This window comes from Macrobrachium rosenbergii, chromosome 52, assembly GCF_040412425.1.
Source record: "Macrobrachium rosenbergii isolate ZJJX-2024 chromosome 52, ASM4041242v1, whole genome shotgun sequence".
NCBI lineage: Eukaryota > Metazoa > Arthropoda > Malacostraca > Decapoda > Palaemonidae > Macrobrachium > Macrobrachium rosenbergii.
This window is the reverse complement of record NC_089792.1, coordinates 14,521,921-14,542,648: the sequence shown is the minus strand read 5'-3', so window position 1 is coordinate 14,542,648 and position 20,728 is coordinate 14,521,921. Positions and strand designations below refer to the sequence as shown.

The 20,728-nt window shown below is 34.5% G+C and overlaps 1 protein-coding gene across 1 annotated transcript in view; it reads right to left on the bottom strand.

The window, feature by feature from the left end:
• The window catches only part of qvr (protein quiver), an 878,528-nt gene that overhangs the window by 271,133 nt on the left and 586,667 nt on the right, over positions 1 to 20,728 (bottom strand). The window lies entirely within an intron of this gene.

Here is a 20,728-nt window from a genome sequence, read left to right as displayed (position 1 = left end):
AATGACAGATGGGGATTACAAAGGAAAAAATATGTACCTGGAATTCAACACAATTGATGAATTAGTAGAACTACCAAAACAGGGTTAAATATTTAAGAGGTTTTACAAAGGATTAGGATCAATCGTTCAGAAACAGGGACAGGACAATTAAAAGATTATATAAGGAGGTGACTGACCACCAAAAAATGTTATAAAAGAATAACTCAATAATTCTCTTTTTTTTGTAAACAATAACAATTTTTGTAAGACGAACATTTTTACAAATAACAAATTATATTAAACATACGAATACACAGAAAATATATATAAGCTAACTAATTTGTAATTAAGTCAGTGATTTTATCTTGTAGGTCATACTTGAACATTTTTCTAATATAAAATTCTTAGCCGTTTTACTACTTTAATCAAAGGCCTTCTTGACTTTTCGACTTCCTTCTAAATTCGTCGATTTACCACCCCAATTACTCTTGTCCAATTCTTAACTTTAAAATTTAACGTAACCTCATCTCTTACCTATAACCATTTGTTCACAAGGAATGAAAACTATCTACGGTCATACCTTGAGACTACCTGGTTCCAGCCGATTTTCTTCGCTTTCATTTTTCTTTTGCTTATTCTCATCATTCGTTACGCCACATCTTGAAACATTTACTTTCTAAGTGACATTCCTTTAAGGGTACAGTCTCGTTCTGCTATTTCCATATCTCAGCAGATAAATTCCCTCCTTAACTTTAAATGATTCAAAATCGCTTTAATATTCAATGCAATACTTACTTTTTTATGCCATTTACTGTCTTTAATATTCTCTATTGTTCGTTTTCTAGAAATATATTGAAACATCACTTAACTACAGCATTCGCACAAACCATAACGACATATACACAAACCGAACATCTATCGTGAAACGTTAACTGTACTTTTCAGTGCCCGAAAGGTAACAATTATAACTCTGGGGCAAGGACAAAGGTTTAAAGTCACAGTAAGAAACAAAGACAATTCAACAATGTTATTAAATAAAATAAAGTAAGAAGGGCATCCAGTCAACCAAACTCCAGGAAACCAACCACTTTAATTCCTGCACAACTGGATACAATTGCAGGAACTTACTCTCGCAAAAGCAACAGAGTTTCTTTGAAGACTCTCCTGATCCCCCCCCACCAACCTCTTCCCACACACATACACAGCAAACAAAGAATGCAATAATTTCAATCAATAATTTTTCATCTATGCCAATGCACAAGATGAAAGATGTGCTAAAATTTATATTTTGAATTTGTTACTAACAGATCACGTACCTAAATATTTACAATATGGGTATCCCTCAGCGACAACTAGTTATTCACGTATGAAACTCCAATCAAATACCACAATATAATCGAGGTCTAATCATATTCCGTTTACATAGTTTTCCAGAAAAGAAAAAAGTCTCATGGCCTTTGTTGAAGATGAAAAATATTAAGACTCCGAAAGAATGATTTGATAACACTATTTCTCGATTGCCACAAAATAAACTTTGATCGCACTGAACAACTGATCTTGAAATATACAATGTCCTAGCACAATAAATGAGGATTTCAGAGGACGTACAACAAAATATTCTTTTTACTCCCACATATATCACATTATTTTCAATAACGTACCTAAACCACGGGAGAAAAACCTACATATAAGCAAATAGTTTGTTTATTTAAAAAAAAAAATATTCATACTATCTGATGTTAATTTTAGGAATGGGAAGTGAAAATGTTTTCTGTATCTAGGTCATGCCAATATAGTTGGCATGTTCCCTTTTATTTACTCACCTGAGTAAGTTTGTGAAGTGTACAGAATTAATCTCCAATCACACAAACACACACACGATAATCTAAAATCGTCAAAACCTTCTATGTTTATACTATCCAAGCAGGAATTATTTCTATGGTAGCTTTTGCCTCGTCATTTCCATTTCGTTTGCTCAAAACTCAGAATCATTTCTCAGAATATCCTGCTGTCATACATTTCCTCTCATTAGTGTCTGCATCGCAAATGCACAAATGCAAGCCACTGACATAATTAAAAGTTTCTGTTCATCTGCTTAGACTCCATGGTGTATCACCAATCAAATCCCATTACAACAGCCATATCCTAGTTTACATATCTGGCTGCGGGATAAAACGGTATCATTCAAAATAAATATGAATTAGCCAGGTAATCTACTCATCAAACCAAGGTTAATTTTTATATTTAGAAAGAAATACTCACGATTATTGTAGCACATAGTAAAAAAATAACAAACTTGCTGTTGGAGTTAGTTGGACCATAACCTTCTTCACACTTATACACAGGAGTTATATTTTGTTTAAATTTATTTGTATGTTAATTGTGCGATCTTTGCACAATTTTTTCCAATTATAGATTGACTTCTCGCAGTCACTTGCAGGTTTAATTAACTGGACGAGATGTTGTCAGGTGGTATCAAATTCTTTTGTAATTTAATATAACCTTCAATTACGCAGCCGAGTAACTAAAACCAAGTTTTATCATCCTCTGACGATATTGCACTCCAATGTTTTTTGCTTTAAATGTCAACTGATTTTAGCTTTAGCATTCCATGCCAATATTCTAATTCAGTATTTCAAAGTCATCTTTATATATTTCACGCGAATTTCAACAACCAAAAATTTTATTACAGCTTGTTTTCTTAAAAAAAAAAATTCTTCATGACAGTTTTACGACTCTCTCTCTCTCTCTCTCTCTCTCTCTCTCTCTCTCTCTCTCTCTCTGTATCCGAGTTTGTGCATGAATGCAGAACAGGTTTTCTCCTTTTGTTATGAGGTAAAGAACATCACCACAATAGGCGATTGTTCGCTGCACGAGCTTCTCTGGGAAGTGTCTAGCGAAACGAATAGCGAACCGCAGACCATTATAACTGGATATAGCGTTTCTCTGAGAGAAAAGTTACCTATTACAGTGCATGGTCACGAGTGCTTTTTCTTCCCATCCGAGGGAAGCGTTACAATGATAAGCACGAGGAGTAAATATGAGGTATTCTTTTTCCTTCTAGTAAAGAAGGAAACAATACCTTTAAAAATAGTCCCTTTAATGTCTTGCCTGTATTCATAATTACGGATAAAATTAGGAGTACTGGCAGGAAATTCAAGTGTTCCGGTTCTTCATCAGAAAATGCGTCTAGAGAAACTTACAATACGAAAAATTTTCTTATACTATCATCTAATAATTTCATGGTTATGCCCCTTCTACTTAAAAACTCGATAGTTGATGCAACAATAATTCATTGAAACAAACGCTCATAAAGAACGTGTATATAAAATTCCTTTAAGTCAAGTCCACTTGAACTTGCGTACTTTATGAATGATAATATCAGCAATAGAAATAATTTTTTTAGGAGGGAAAGTCTCACGGTCCATTTTCTTGAAATGGTCACCTTTGTCCTTGGGCTCCCGACGGTGCAAGATGAAATGGTTTTCATTGACAATAAAATTAATAATGTCTAAAAAAATTACTTAAAGTATTTCATAACGTCGGCTTTGTAAACTTTATTCACATGAACCAAAGGGAAACAATTGGTTCAAAAGGTACAGACGCACATAAACTGTTAGATGTGTTCTCTCCAAATTCATTTATCGTCTTACAATAATGACCAAACACAATGTTTTTTGGAAAATCCACCTGCAGTCACATACACTGCCACAAATAAGAAATCAGTTGTTGTCACATTTTTTGAGAACATTGTCGTTGCATATATAAAATCTTCAAAACAAGGAAATCTTGGTTGCAAGCGCATTAGTAAGCACTGTACACAATACGTTCGCCGATCAATGTTTCTTTAACTTTGCAAGATTACCATTGGCGACAAGGTCAATCTCTCTCTCTCTCTCTCTCTCTCTCTCGTCCTTTAATGTTTGGGTGGGCTACTTCCCGACCTCTTCTCTCCAGCACAATCTTTGATGAAGCAGCATATGAGATAAGAAAAAAAGTGGACCTTTTGATATAGACAAAGGCGTTCTGTGAAAGAAAAATTCCACAGAAGAAAGAAAAAAGGAAATATCCCTAACTCCTTTTTTCCTTTCGTGGTCTTCCTTATGATGAAAAGGCAGTTGGGAACGTTGTCCTTTTGATCTTTTGTTTGATGCTGTATTCAATTCATGAGATGTCTTTCTTTATGTTCAGTTTCTTAAGGCGTTAACTGTAGGGTAGCATTGTAACCACCGTGGGTTTCAGTGAAAAGGTAACGAAAGCGGAAATGCTTTAATGTTAAAAATTACGTGGCCATCTGTCACTTTCATGCATAGTAAACGCATAATATACAGCATATATCGCACATATACTGTACATATATAAAACATTTTTATGAATTGCTAGATTTAAGTAAATTACAAATGCAAGGAGATGCATCAGACGCATATACTAAGTGAAGAGTGTAATGCAAAGATAGAAAGCATGTTTGTGTGTGTACGCGTAAATTACATATGTATAATTGCATAAGGTTTAAATGAATCTTGAAAGGGAAATTACGAAATTCTGTGAGAAGACGGAAGGGAAATTCAAGGTCGCCAGCTCCTTTATAGGCATAAGACGCGCCAGAAGAAACTGAAATTCTTCACATGACGAAGAAATTAAATGACGTGAAATAAAATAAAATAAAACAAAATACAGTAAAATACTTTTCTTCACTGGCTTTTACACTAACATCACGATTACATCTTCAGGCTTCTGAAGAAACATCCGAATAACGTCTTTCTCTACTGATGGAATACGAGTATCCTATAAAGCGGAGATGTTACCCTTCCCACGCTCAGAAAAAACATACATACACACACGCACACTGTAAGACAATCAAAAGTGGGCGGGTGTTTCCGTTCACTGCTAAGTTATAAAAATAAGTTCGCCTACTCGTTTTGTGTCATACTGTAAAACATCTCGATGCCGGTTGTAGGACATTCCCAGTACGCGTAGGAGGCCAGACACTTTTACTTATTCTCTTTGGAATGAATTTTAAATTTCTGCTTTGAGTATTCTTGGATAATGAAAGTACAACGTTTGATTAGCATATTCGTATTTTTAAATATTTATTGATTTTCAATATATATTTAGCTTCCCATTATATTATTAATTTATATTTTTGAAAGGGTATAGTATATTTTGCTATACTGGAAAGATAAACTAGCTTTCATTTTTAATTCTGGTTTCATTTGGATAGAAAGGATCTGGTTGTATGCTCTTACGAACACATGGCTTGCATTTGCCTAGGAAAGATAATTGAATTACTGCATAAAAGCTCTCATAATAAGCTCCATTAATAAATATTCATGCCTCACGAAGAAGAAGAAGAGAAGAGAGAGAAGAAGAGAGAGAAGAGAGAGAGAGAGAGAGAGAGAGAGAGAGAGAGAGAGAGAGAGAGAGAGAGAGAGAGAGAGAGAGAGAGAGAGCATTTATTACTTTCCAGTGTAATTACAAATGTTATGATTTTCAAAGAAAATCGAGTTAATATTAAACACTACCGACCAAACAAGCTCCCACTGTCCTTGGAGTATTCAAAACCACCAATTTGGCGACTAATAAACACAAATAGAAAAACGGGGTCAACGACAAAATAATGGCCAGAACCTTTGCTCTTAATCCCTTTAAATCATAATAAAGACCTTCGATACGTACTGTAAACAGGGAGACCTTACTCTAAATTTGCAGTTATCACTTAGGAGACTACACAAGCAAAAGGGATGTCCTCGAAAAGCCATAGTGTAAACAGACTAACTTTCTTGACAAGCAGAATAGAAAAAAGACAAGGAGAAACTATGAAATGTCATTGAAAAATGACATAAACTTGCTATATGGAAAAATATTGAAATAACTACCTCTATTACGAACTAGGTCTCTCCAAAACTTGAAGACCAACCACCACACTCAGCCAGGAGCGTTGGCCTGTACGATTACGATGGAAGAAAAACACCCAGCCAACTCTCTTGTTATAAAAGCTGTGGGTACCACAACAACAGGTCTCCATAACAATAAACTAAACCAGATTTCTGGCTAGTAAAAGTAAAAATGCCCTTTCATGCAAATGCAAAGAACAGTGCAGGAAGCTCTTAGTAAAAGCAACTAACATTGTCTGTATATACAGATCACGTAATTTAAATGTCTCTGCAGTAGATTCTAATGGCTATACTTAGGTATGAGGTTTAAGCTGTCGGTCAGCTCTTCCATCTTTAAACAAAAAACACAGAAATTTTTAAAACAAGGGAGGATTCACTCAACACAGATCATTTACAACAGTTCACTAATACAATTTTCAAAGCCATCTCACCCATTAGATAAAACACTCAATAGCAATAAATTGCATGCATACGTAGTCTATCATTGTTCCACAAATGCACAACCAAAATTCAAGCTAACCTAGAATCCCTTCAATACATCACCAGTGAGAGAATCACTGGCATAGCAGAAATAAGAACAATCAGGTAATGGTAGGAGGTAACAAAGCTAACTATCTACCAGACAGAATATTGTGTCACCAGCAAAAGCTTCACATCATCAAAACACTTAACAGAAATGAAGCAGTGGTAAGGTTGCATACAAACAATAATTAGACTATACCTGACGCTGGAAAAGTCATGTAAAATCCATTAGCATACCACTATTTTCACTCTTCCTAAGTCATATGACAAAATAAATCTAAATGTACAAATAGCAGCGCACTATATTGCCCTAAAACCTTGACCTGCTTCTGATTGATGACGACCCTGAAAGATCAGAATGGCAGTGGTGAGAAGGTCCTCCTCAAACTAACAATATTTACTTTTGTGACTGAAACATTTCTCTGTTCTTGCTGGCCCCTCCATTTACGTTTACTGTGTAAGGTAAACACTGACCTACCATCTGGGGTTTGTCACATCTTATAATATTTCTGCCTCTTGCAAGGTCAAAGGGGCTTCCTGTTTGCTTCTTGGATCTCTCAAGTTTTAAATGCAGTCCTGACATTACATTCTTTTACAACCAGTTGGGCACCAAAAGGCACAGTGGAGCCTCTAAAAAGTCAGTCATGTCTCAACTGCAAACATTTGAAAGCTCAAAATAAATCGTTAGGTAAATATTGACTTTTTAATTAGAAAACACGTGTTGGCACAAGGCCAGTTCTACAACGATAATCTACCAGTGAACAACGAAAAACTATCAGTGAATTAAATACACCACAGCTGCTCCTGCATGGACATTTAAAAAAAAATAAATGGTTAACCTGTCGAGATTCACGTATGAACTGGTGGATGAAATTTAATTTAAGAAAATTGAATTATCGGCCATCAAATTACGACAGCCAACGATGCGTTGAATTTCAGCTCTTGCCCAATGACAGAGCACTGCATTCACGTTGCAAGGACTTTGGTTTGATCCTAGCCTATCGCCTACCAATCGTTCCAGTTGAGGATGGCTATCAACACCCTCCCTACATACCTTCTTTACCCTCTATACTTTGGCACCATCCACTCTAAATGGGGGAGGGGGAAATGTTCTTATTAAAAATAAACACACAATATATATATATATATATATATATATATATATATATATATAATATATATATGTACGCACATATATACAGTACATATACACATACATGCACGCACACATATACAGTATATATATATTTATGTATGCGTGCGCGTGTGTTGTATGTGTTTGTTCTATTTTTCTTTTTATAGACACAGGAAATATTTAATGCCAACCAAGCATGTAAAAGAGGTTTGATAGTGCTGCGGTAGAATTATGGCTCGAGGAAAAAACTTTTATGCATATTTCAGCAACTTAGTTTATTTCCTCCTGGAGAGGAATGCTGAATACATAACATAAGCTCTTTCTTGTGGCTCAACCTATTTTCTGACCTTAAAAGCTCGCGACTTCATGCATAAAAATATGGTCGTATCTGCAAGTGCTTGAATTCACCCCACCACTGAAAGAGTCCCAGAGGCTGCCCAAAGCACTTTTTCTTTTTCCTTCTTTCCTTTTTCCGGATATTCATTCTCAAATGTCAAAAGCCAAAAGCGACCAGATAAGGGCAGAGTTTTTATTTTTCAAAACCAAAACCGAACTTTCAATTTTATTGTGAAGGTAATTTTTTAGTTATTCCTGCCTGTGGTAAATATGGCCGTTCTTCACCAGTTTTAAGAATCCAAATTTTGTTATCCACAACCAATACTAAAACAAAGGTGAAAGTCACAATGAAGCTCAAAAACGAAAACAAAAGGTAAAGCAAATCAAAATTTTTGAACCTGGCAGAGAGAATATCGTACGTCAAACACTTGATGAGAGCAGATAATCACGTCACGTTTCGGTTTCGTTCACAATTGTTCTCTATCGGCTCCAGATGTCGAAATATAGACATAACTGCAATACTGATAGAAAGGAAACATCAATACAGGCAAAGAAATGTGTATTCAGCAGACTTTCAAATCTTACAGCAAAGAGTGAACACTTTTCACTGGCTTTTGTGAAGAACCCTTTGATTTCAATGTTCGACTGGAGCTGAGTCAGAGTTTGTACAATGTTCTATTTTATAGCAAATCTATATATTGTTATGTAATCGTGCAATATATATATAAATATATATACACATATATACAGTATATATATACACATATACACACACACATATATATATATATATATATATATTAAAATATAAATAACAATATATATATATATCACTTAATAATACTGCACCTTTAGAATATTAAAACTCTAAAGTAACAATAACAATACTATTATTTCGATTTAATAATCAATCACTCTTTTCGCACAATTAGAATGAGTCTTTAGAGCAAAAAATCTGAAATTGAGAAACGGATGACAATCAATTATGCAGGATTTTCTCAAGGAAACATAAACAATAATCTATGCACGTCTTTCACCAGTCATATTTAAAAATCTGAAAATTAATTGTACATTACATATTCCAATCCTCGATGAAAGATTTTCTGTTGTTATATCCATTTTCAATTAAGGGGACGGCGATCCCAGTTGATTCTGAAGTGTTATTTCCCTCTAAACATAATTCTCATAATCAAACTTGCAATATGATCTGCTGTGAATATATGAGGAACAGCTCCCTTTCTCCCAGCAGCGACATACTGCGGTTATGAAAGTTCGAGACCTAGGTGTCTGTTAACAAGATTGATTGATTGATTAATTGAGGGTTATCATTTGCTTTCAGCAAACCTAGTTGATTGTAACAAATCCCGGGGTGTCTACACGATATCGAATATCCGATATTGACCTCGGCTCAGTACACATCTCTAATTCGTCTCTCAGGTGAGCCAAGGTTGAGGCAAATACACGGTACCTTTTTGTCAAGTCACGTCAAACAAGGTTATTACATTTCCGCAAACAGGGTACCGCGTATGTATTGACATGTTTGTATTCCTGACAAATAAACACATTATCATACAGAGTGCAGTTATATTTAGTAAAATCAAGAACTAATTAACGCTCAACAACACCCCAGCAGAAAAGATAAACATGAAACAAGCAAGTTAGCCACATTACCGTATGAGTTACCTGATTACCTGACTGCATTACTGATAACGATTACAATTTCATTTCGGTCCTATCTCAAATATCGACGACCTTCACTTCCTAGACGGAATAAAAGTGTATCATTAATATTAATGAAATTACATGCTGTATTCGGGGAAGCATTTCATAAAGCATTATGCAATGCAAGATTATCCTGCTCATTGCCTTAAGCCGACGGAGAACGAAGTGACTTAAATGAATATACATGGCTCCATAATTCCATGAGTATACATTAAAATCTTTGATTAAAACAGGTTCTTGCGGTGTTTCTGGTCTCAAACAACCGATGGTATTCAATAAGACCACCATTTAAAACGTTTTCCTGCAGCCTCTGAAACTGATTTCCTGGTGATATTTAAGCATTAGGTCGAAAAAAAGTTTTTTTTCGTATTAGTCTCGTATTATATCTCATAAACTGCCAGTATCAAATATAACATTAAGCCGAAAATTTAACGCAAATGTTAAGCTCTTATTCCCAGATAATACAAAATAAATACGAAAAATCGCAGTTACATATTTAATTTCTCGAAGAAATTTTATAAACTAAACAGTCGTAACTTTTCGAACAGAAGCTCTCCGTTAGAGTAAATGAATCCTTAAATTTAAAACATTTCTCGTAGCATTTCATTTATTTCGGGTTTGATAAATATCACGTTCAGATGTAATTTTGTTGGCTAATTCACTATATGATCCAACAAAATTCTAGCACACCCTGGTAAGATTCAACAATTATTTTAATAAAAAGAAGATATACTTGTAGTGCTTGAGACACTTATTCCAGGTGACATATGGTAATTATTTGCAATAAAACAATCTCTTGTAAAACCGTATATGTTATACTGCATGGTCACAGTGTTAATTATGGATGCAGTCATACCACTTATACCATGTACTTTGCTGCGAAGTAGTGCACTGACAGTTGCAATACTTGAAGTTTCCAAAGCTTGCTTTTTACCTTATTTATATTTCAATTTAGGGTTTTATTTATGGATAAATGTGAGGATTTTATGCATGGATAAATAGGCGTATTTGTATGTGGCAAATTTTCCCTTTGCAGATAAACACTTGAGATTTATACCCTACATCGATCAATGCATGTACGTTATGTGTATATACGTGTGAGTGTGTGTATATATTATGTATATATATATATATATATATATATATATATATATATATATAATATATATATATATATATATATATATATATATATATATATATATATGCGATATATATAGCATCCTATATATCCGAATGGACCTAAGAAGTCAATTAGTTATTTTTGTGGTGATTGCTACCAGATTTATAAAATGACAAGAGGCTATCAACCTACTGCCAATAAAACCTGTGTCTATTAGTTATATTTATATAGTAGACACTTGTATATATATATATATTTATATAAATTATATATATATATATATATATATATATATAATATTTATATATATATATATATATATATATATATATATATATATATATTACATACAAATATATGTTGCATTTTTGTCCCTAATAAACGAGTGACTTTTTTATACCCCAAAAAATTACGCCAGAAATATCTTTTAATATAGAATTCCTCATATCTTCCGATTAACGTCCACCCAAAAGCAAATAATATTTGATAATTGCTTCTGCGCCGGCCAGGATTCGAACCGTGGCCAATGGTTTAAAAGCAACAATAAACAGGGCCTCTGACCACCCTGTTATAGGATATACGTGCTTGGTAGAATGAGTGAACCCGATATAGGCTGACGCAAGTCTGCGACAACTAGAAAAGTGAAATAACATTTTTACCAAACCAATCTTCAAAATTCCCCAAAAAGACTAAATCTTCCAGAGTCTGTCGTCGAGGCAGTTGCACTAAACATCAAATTCGTACGATTAATTTCATCAATACTGTTTTCCAGTACAAAAATTATATTAAATATTTAAACCAAAATAGCAAAGGCACAATACCATATAAAAAAAAAGCATCGAGATGGCCTGCAGGTTGTTTGTTTAATTGATAAGAAAATACTAAGAAATGATACTGAATAAGAGAATGAAAAATCCAAACAAAAATGTGAAAAAATACCCATTCCTAGACTCTTTTCAGCAGCAACGAAATATGCCAAACAACTGGTTTACAGTTGTTAAGTAAAATCATTTGGAATGAAACACTAGAAGGACTGGAGGAATAATTATTATTTGGAACAATGCGGAATACGCCTCAAAACAAGAGCACTCATCACCGAACATACCTCCATTAGGACTAGTTAAAAATAATCTCGTTAACTTTTTCTAATGTGAGTAAGGGCTCTGTAAAAAAAAAAATTTACGTATTGAGCAACCTTGACCACTGACCTTTGAATGTCGAGCTTGGCTGATTCACTTATTAAGGAAATAATGTGTTTTTTCATAAAACACCTGTGACCTTGGAATTGTTGTTAAAATTCATCAGTCACGAAGAGATAACGGGGGCAGGTTGTAACTATGCCCTTTGACCATTATATGTCAAATTAAGTAAGCTTGTCTCTTACTGAAATGCCCTCCAGCTCATCAATATGAAAACAATACCAGAAATATGTAGAATTCTATGAAGAACGCTAAAATCTGTGACCTTGCCCTCTGACATTCAAAGCTAGATCCTGGCCTTCTAATTATTTGATGAGTTCTATTACAATCTCTCAATATGTTAAGGAGATCACAAGTTTCTGACTGGCTATGAGGAATTTAAATTGTTGAAAATATGTAACACTGGCCCTTAACCTTTAAGAGTTAACTTAATTAAGTTTAAAAGGAAAAAGAAGTCTATAAAATATGTAGCAGTCTGCGAAACATTTAAATCCCTGAAGATCTTTTACACTAACTCTTTAATGAAATTCCTCTGAAAATCTGAACAACCTCAGAAAGATACCCAATGAATGTTTTCAGGAAATTTCATCAAAATCGTTTAATAATTTTTCATGCATAAGTCAACCATCTGGAGATGGGATCGTCATCACAGATTTCACCAAGGCTTGATGGAATCCTTTTTTAATGATAGAATTCTTTTTTAATTTTTACTTAACGCTGAAAAAAGAAATGGACTAAAGGACTATCGCACACACAAACATACAGCCTAACAGCTTAAAAAAAATAACTCCCTGCTGGAAGTACTGAATACACACACAAGTTATTTAGAAAATACACCTACAATAAAAGCACGTAAACTTTTTACTGTCAGACGAATGGAAAGGCCGCAGATCACGCATCTCTCTGTGGGCAATTATATGTTCCCAACACTGTGGACCACAGAACACATTCTGCATTTACACAGAGAAGCGACGATGATAAATTCTTTATCTTGGAAAATTACTCTGTTTTGCAATATCGTGTTTTTCGAGAGAACAGTAACATCTTGGACTTAGTATTATGATAATACAGAATGGGAAGTAAACCTGTGTTTCCTGAAATGGCTAAAGAAGAAAGAACTACAGAAGAAAGAATCTACACGATAAAAATAATTTCCCTTCTGAATGATGCAAAAAATCTTTACTTATTTCTGTGGTAGTACAAAAAATCTTTTAAAGATTTTAATAACAACATTCATTATTTCCACTGGACCCAAAATAAGGTTAACAATCACATTGTATGATAATTCATAACGGCTGGAAACAATGAGTTTAATCTAGCTAAAGATTGCAGACTTGAATAGTGTAATTGCAGTTACCTAATATTTTGTATCTTACTTCCTAGTAACGCAAGGAACAGTTCTCATTGCCAAAGTGCTTAAAAGTGTTACGAATAGGTACAATGCAATTCTGTAATGCTGATGAACCGAGATGCTACTAAAATCTCATTAAATTCAGCAGTTAAGGAAAGAAAACATTCCTCTATTTTAAATGGAAGCTGAAATACTTCTTAGTAGTTCGACTCTACGACATAGTCAAGCAGGATGACGACAAAAATTTGAAGTATTCAAAGTGATCAAAAAAAGCCAGTTACCATTCATCACCTACATAACATCGTGAATTTAGGCTTTTCAAGCCAAGACAACTGTAACTTTTTGAAAATCATAAAAATTCTAAAAAGATTTGTCCAAGACTTTGAAATAATTAATGTCTTCCTTTCTGCACTAGACTAAAACTCAGTAAATGGAAACTTTTTGAGTAACATATAGAGAAAAAATGATCATATACAAACATACTAGTTAAATATTTAACACTAGAATGAATGATATATATACAGTATATATATATATATATATATATATATATATATATATATATAAATATGTATATATAGTGTGTGTGCGAGTATACAAGCGCGCTTATAATAATGCTCAAGAAAGGGTAAACCTGTGTTACGATGGTAGGCTGAATCTAGTTTATATATATATATATATATATATATATAAGGATGTACGCAGGTTATAATATATTATATATATATACATATATACATGCACACACAAAATGTATGAGAGGATGTCCTAAGTGTGCACTATTTTACATTCGAGATATTTTAAGTTGAGTTCTCTCTAGGCCTAAAAGTGTTGGAACTGGAATATAAAATTTAGGCCAATGGCTAAACGCTGGGACATATGAGGTCATAAAACACTGAACTATGAAATAATGGTTAGGAGAGGGTAGAAAGTAAGATGGAAGACAGACAATATGAAATGAGGGTGAGTAAAAGGAATGACAGGGGCTGGGGCCGAGGGGACGCTGCAGAGAACTTGGGTAATGCCTACAGTGCACCGCGTGAGATGCACTGACGGCACTGTCCCCTATGGATTCTAAAATCCAAAACCTAAAACGCAATTAGGTAACCCTGTGCAAAGGCAAAATATTAAAAAGGGACTGTCGATTCCTTGCGAAAACAGAAAAAAAAAAATCACTGATAGAGAAACGTCTTCTTGTCTCTAGTTCTTCCTATCTACTAACAAAAACTATGATTAATTGTCTGTTATCGAAGGCTGAAGACTACGGGGTACAAATCCTTTAGGCCATGACTAGAGTACGTCTTTAATTAGTTAGCAAACTTCACCGAATGCCCAGGGCGAGCCACTAATAAGATAACAGATTTCAATCCTCTGAACTTCTCGCTAATGAGGTCCGATTTCCGTTTCCGGAAGTTTGTATACTTCATTAATGACCAACACCACGCTGAAGCATGTCAGGATTTCTGATTTTTCAATGAAGGATCCGATCCAGTAAAGTATTATGAAAATCTGGATAAATTTCTTCGTTGTTTTACTGCCATTTTTATATAAAGTCACCGGTCCCCATTTTCCAAAACTCTAGTAACAAGTATTGGTTTACTTCTATTAAGTAATTATATTCGAAAAAAAAAACTGTTCTTATGATTGTATGATTGTTTGCGGTTCACACAACATCAGTTTTGATATATCATTTACTTTAAACATTTGCAGATAACGCAAGGCAATTCCATTTAGTTACATAACTGAACCAAAAAATATAAAATATTATATAGGTATTAAAAATGGAAATAAGTGTATTTAGGATTGTACAAAATACGAAATTAATAAACACGGATGAGAATTTCTACAACATATATTTATGTTATGAAGGGTAGTTTCTGATAAGGGAAAATAAAAAAATAAAGACAGATTCCTGGTTTGCCATACCCATTATTTCCAAGAAAGAAATATACTTGAGACCCTCGAATTCTTGTCAACCATCACAGAACATCTCAACATCATCCTAAATAAAAAAAATAAGTGAAACTTGTACAGTCTGTTGAAAGGTACAACAAATAGTTAACATTCATCTATCAAAATGGCTTCGGAATTCATTGAAGACTTTCAATATCGACAGGTGGAGACAGCGTAAGTTTAAAGATGGAGAATGATAATTTCAAATTCATGCATTAACCTGTTGTGTCGGTGTATAATTAACTGTATTTGTATTTGTTCAATTTGATTTTTTTATAAATAACTGTTTCCATAATACTGGAGTATTTACTGGGACCATGAGATCATTCAACTGAAATGGGTTTGAAGGTGTAACAGGAGGAAAACCTCGTAGCTGCACTGTGAAACAATTATTAGAGAGGGTGGAAAGTTAGGTGGAAGAAAGAGAATATGAACGGAAGTCCGGTAAAAGGAATGAAAGAAGTTGCAGCTGAGGGCCAAAGGGACGCTGCAAAGAACCTTAATTAACGCCTACAGTGCACCACGTGAGGTGCACTGACGGCATTACATCCCTAAGGGGGTTCCCATAATAGGGGGTGCCACCCACAGAATAGAAAAGGCAGTGATCACAGCCACATTCAAACTAAAATTGCTGAATCATGGATAATAACGCCCCTGTGCAAAAAAAAAAAAAAAAAAAAAATCTTCGTAAAGACTAGCCGGTTCATACACCTACACAGAAGACTGAGCGCCCAACAAGCGCTGCAGCAATCACCTCTAACATGTACACACACTGACACTTCATGGATGCTGAGATCCTTTCGTATATAATACACACACACACACACACACACACACACACATACACACACATATACATATGTATGTGTATATATATATATATATATATATATATATATATATATATATATATATATATATATATATATATATATATGAGATACTACCAAATCCATTGTTGCCCCTAAGGGGACGGAGTATTGCCTGAAATGCAACTTTTCTTTTTCTTCATTTATATGTAGGTGTGAGTTAAGTTATATGTATCCGTGTATATAAAACAACTTTTCTTTTCCTTCATTTATATGTAAGCGCGAGTTAAGTTACATGCATATAATTTCTGTTCTGAAATTATATACATATACATATATAATATACAGTATATAAACGCAATATAGAATGAGGAGTGAAAATATCTCCACTATCAAATATTGTTTCGGCTAAGCAAAATGGATCCTGCCTAATACAAAACAAGGCATTTTGAACCAAATGATCTTAGACCTAAAACAAAGCCTACGATCCAGTGCCCAGCATAAAAAGGGCATCATGCATCTGCATTTCCGGAGGCGGGAAGGACCTTTCTCTACTGGGTCCTCCAGAGTCCCCATCAGTATGTAAAAGACGGTACAAAGTTCGTAGATGGGGACGTTTACACGCCACTTTCCACCTCGCTGGCTGAGTAATGTTGCAACAGCAGTTATCCGGTTCACATATATTCGCCTCGGGTCATAAGGTCTCTTTCCTATATTCAGATTCCATTCTTTTCGACTCTCTTCCCTCTTCTCTCTCTCTCTCATATATATATATATATATATATATATATATATATATATATATATATATATATATATATATATTATACATACATACATATATATATATATATATATATATACTGTACAAACAATGTCTTACGTTCTTAACTTCATACCGGCAAAAGTGTACAAAAGATGTACACATACTGTACATGCCAGCTTGGAAAAAAGCAATAACCAATAAAACACTAAGACACGATGATGGGAATAGATTTAGACAGCTCTAGTAAAATGTACCTGAATTTCACAGATAACTGCGCATATCAGCTGAACTTATATCGGTCTTCGTAACAAAGTATTTGCCTTCGTAACTGGAATATCTGGTATATGGGATCGAGTCTTGCCAGGGAAGGTGACAGTCTCTTGATTTACTCCCGGCTTCGCCAGAAAGCTAATGATAATAAACATATCCGAAAAAACCTAATGGTAATAAACATATCCCATAAAAGAGTGAGGAAGTCTTAGAAGTAAGTGTCATTGCTACTAAAAATATATACATATATCTGATCATTTTTCGGAGCAGAGTACAAAATGTTTCACTGCGCAATTATATTTCGAAATCAGAATCGTTATTCCTGTTCGTTTTATCTAACAGTGCTAAATGGAGAATAACTTGTTTGAAGCTTCTTTACACATTGAGCATTAGTTTCTATCTACTGGTTAAATGTTAACAGTCAAACAATGGAAGTGACCTCTTAGACACCTGATACTTTTCAATATATAGTTCAAACAAAGCAATTTAAAAAAAGCCAAACTTATAAACGACAAACCTAAAATACTTTGCAACGAATTTCATGAATATAAATCAGCACCTGGCTTCGTTCATTGCACTATTTACAGGTAACATTGCGGTTAACCATTTTTAAATCGAACAGTAACCAGTTCGGTAAAACGAACCACGAGATTCCCTTAAAAGGGAATAATTACCGAACAGAAATTCCAATTTCTAAAATAAACTCAGGAACCAAGGTCGACGCTTTGTGTAGAATTCCACATAATGATAATTCATGTCTTTATCAAGGATGGACCATGAGAAAACATTATAACATTTAATTTTTTATCAACGGCACAATTCTAGGAAATATTAAAATTAATAAATAATCCAATACTCAGCCAAAGAAAAAAAAGTTTTTGCTTTATTGTTTTAAGTAAGGAACCACCAAAGGACAATTTAACTTTTTTCCAGATATAAAGTATATAACAGTTCTGCATACTTTCAGATTCGATGTTACAAAAACATAAACAATTACTTATGGAACTAGTATTCCGTAATACCTAATGATATAATACAAACCCATTTACATGTTCATTAGCATAAACAAAACACTGCTATGTATAGAATCTATAGAACGCCAGACAAGAGAGACCCATAAGTTGATATGGATATGTATGCTTTAAGCCATAAGATTTCTGAAAGGTCATACTTCGATAAAGCTAACTTAGTATTTACCTGCTGCTACCTTACCTGTTGACTGATTTAGCTGATAGTAGATGATTTAGCTGATAGTAGAGAGGTATAGCAACTGATTGACTAATTTATGGTTACTAAAACTGGCGTCACTCACACGTATAGCAAAAGTATAAAGTAATCCAATAATCAGGGAAAAGACCTCAGCAATGTTTATAATTAGCTGACACTACAAAATTTTCATTTAAAAGAAACTGATGCCATTTTTCACGTACCAGTGCAATACAGTTGCTTACAATCACCTATGGTTCACCTTTTTGTGTATGATGAAACTGCATTCACCTCAAACTGCGATAATCACTCGAATCTTGAGCTCGAATACACCAGATAGCAGACAGAAAACGCCTGACCGAGAACAGAGTCGTGGTTTACATTAAATATTAATGTCCTGCTTTTTAGCAATTAAATTTTTCGATAGTTTCACCGAACATTAAAATGCATGAAGTTCATATCTATTCAACAATCTCCGCTACAACTCAACGACAGGAATGTAGGCAAAAATTGTTGGCTTAATCCATATTTCAAACTAATTTAAAGAATGTTGCATCATATCAACCTATTTCTACTATTAGTCAACACACCTTCTGATGAAACACGTTAAGGAAATCAATAGAAAAAAAGTCCAAGAAAACAAGACGAAAGTTAATTACGATGGACGAAAGTTAATTACGATGGAACGACAAATTTTCAAAGACCCAACGGAATCTCGGGACATTAAAATTGTCTACACCCTTTCGTTCGCTTTCTTTGATGTTTAAATTTGAAGATACAATTCGTTGCAAATAAAAAAAAATACATAAAAAATACTCGGCACATCAAAGATAGCTCAGTTATAATGCAGGCCTGATCTTCAACCAGGAAAAACAATGCAAATCAAAGGGAATCGAGCAATAACGTAAGGCCGTTTTTAATTCGTTTAAAATACTCCCCACATCGAAAGGTGGATTAGCAATAATGTCTTTCTAAATTCAGTTTTTTCTTCGCCGTTGAGTAGAATAACTTATCGAGATGTTTTCGGACTAAGTCCTTTAACGTGTGATAGCCTGTCATAGGCACAGGGGCCACTGACTTGAAAAAAGAATATGGTGTTCATTCGAAAGAAGCAACAGAAGTAACAGGCCATAAAGAAAACCAATAGGGTACTTTCAGCCATTCAATGCTGGAAACGGCAGAGAGAGGTAGCTGGAATGGCTGGACAGGCAGATGGAAGAAACAAGATCGGGGATGGAGGTAAAGTACAAGGCTAAAAGTGAGTGCAGCTAGGGGCCGAAGGGACGCTGCAGACAGCCTATAGCAATGACTACAGTGCATCATATGAGGTGCACTGGCGGCACTAACCCTGCCCCCCAACTCCACCTACAGGAAGCCTTTCCTAGGTAAAGTTGTCTTGGCTGATGCAAGATTAGGCCTAGTTCGGAGAGCTACCTTTTGGGGGCTGTTGTGGCCTGGCTCCTTCGACACAGATACAAGAAGTGGCCCACATCCGGTGCAGGTAAGAATTCTAGATTTATATTTTTTTCTCCACTACACTACAGTTTCTCTCACAAAACTTCTTATTCTTTATTAATGTCTTGTAAATCTCCCCTCTATTTTTATTTCTTGCCATCTTTTTCTCTCTTATTTTCACTCTGACTACCCTCACAATCCTCCTGGGGCTTGTGATTCAGAATTTATTAGAAACTGCATTTTAATCTATAAACAAATGGAAGTCTGTTTTGACAGAGAGAGAGAGAGAGAGAGAGAGAGAGAGAGAGAGAGAGAGAGAGAGAGAGAGAGAGAGAGAGAGAGAGGGGAGTTTAGTATCTTTTTCAAAACTGAAAACTTTTGAACTGCAATGACAACTTGGCCGCGTTTCAGGGTCTTCTTCTGATGTTTTCCCAGCAAAATATGAAGACAGCAAAATTTGGAAGAATGATGACAGGAAGCGTTCTTATAAGGCTATTGTTACCAACATGAAGCATCTGATTGACTTGTATTTTAAAAGAGGGTTTTTATAAAGTTAAACAATATGTGAGGAAAGATACATACACACACGCACACACACACACACATATATATATGGACACAAATACAGTGTCTGTGTAAGTGATAGCAGACATTTTTTATACAGAAAATGAAGGCGTTTATTACCGATTTCTTATAAACTTATTGTACATCATGGAGCCGCTGACTGACTTTATAAAACAGGGGTTTTATAAAGTCAAACAGCATGTGAGAAATGTATAAACATACAAATATAAACACTATATATGTATAATATATACATATATAAACACATATATTATACATACAGTGTATGTGGCCGTATGCGTGACTGCTGATGCATTCTTGATATATAAAAATGAAGGCGTTTGTTGATGCGTGTGAGAACTTGGACGATTATGCAGAGAGGATTATTAGTGTACTGTCTCGAACAAATTTGTGACTGATCAGAACAGGAGAACCTGCAGGTAA